Source organism: Triticum dicoccoides, chromosome 5A (assembly GCF_002162155.2).
Source record: "Triticum dicoccoides isolate Atlit2015 ecotype Zavitan chromosome 5A, WEW_v2.0, whole genome shotgun sequence".
Lineage (NCBI taxonomy): Eukaryota > Viridiplantae > Streptophyta > Magnoliopsida > Poales > Poaceae > Triticum > Triticum dicoccoides.
In genome coordinates, this window is record NC_041388.1 from 687,039,517 (window position 1) to 687,040,153 (window position 637).

Genomic DNA, 637 nt, shown 5'->3' on the forward strand with positions numbered 1-637 from the left:
TGGCCTCTGCCGCATGCAATGCACATGCCCCTTGGCTTCTGAGTGCATAGATGGCTCTCGGTGTATGCTATTTACCCAGCACATCAGTGCTCTGTTTTTGGTGTTTCATTTTTGTGTTCTAGCCCTGTATTGGCTTCTAAGTGCTTTTCTCTGTATTTTTGTGTGCTTTTGTAGTGTAATCCCAATAAGCTTCTCCTTGTTAGTGCCCCTGGGTGATTGAACTGTATTTTTTGCGCCTAATTTGTAGTGTAATGTTCATGTTTTAACTCTGTAATTTATCGGTTTAGTTTAATGGGTAAGCTTCGGAAAGTCTCTCACCAGGATGTTTCGTTAGTATCATCTTTCGAGTGTGCAGATTCTATTGGTAAACCATTCGTGCCTAATGACTTTGTGGAAGATGGATCGTGTCCAATGTCTACAGTAGTTATTTTTCTCTTTTTTTTTCTATTTTTCAGGAACTTTCTGGTGATGAAGGATCCTTTGACAAAGCTCTTTTCAAGTTTTATCTTCATCAAGTTCGTTATCTTTTTTTTCTTTTTCTTTTTCTTCTGCATGCTGTTTATGTTTTATCTAAAGTTTTTCATGGCAATTTTTATTGACACGATGATGTCAAATTTAGTTTGCAAGTCCAGCAATT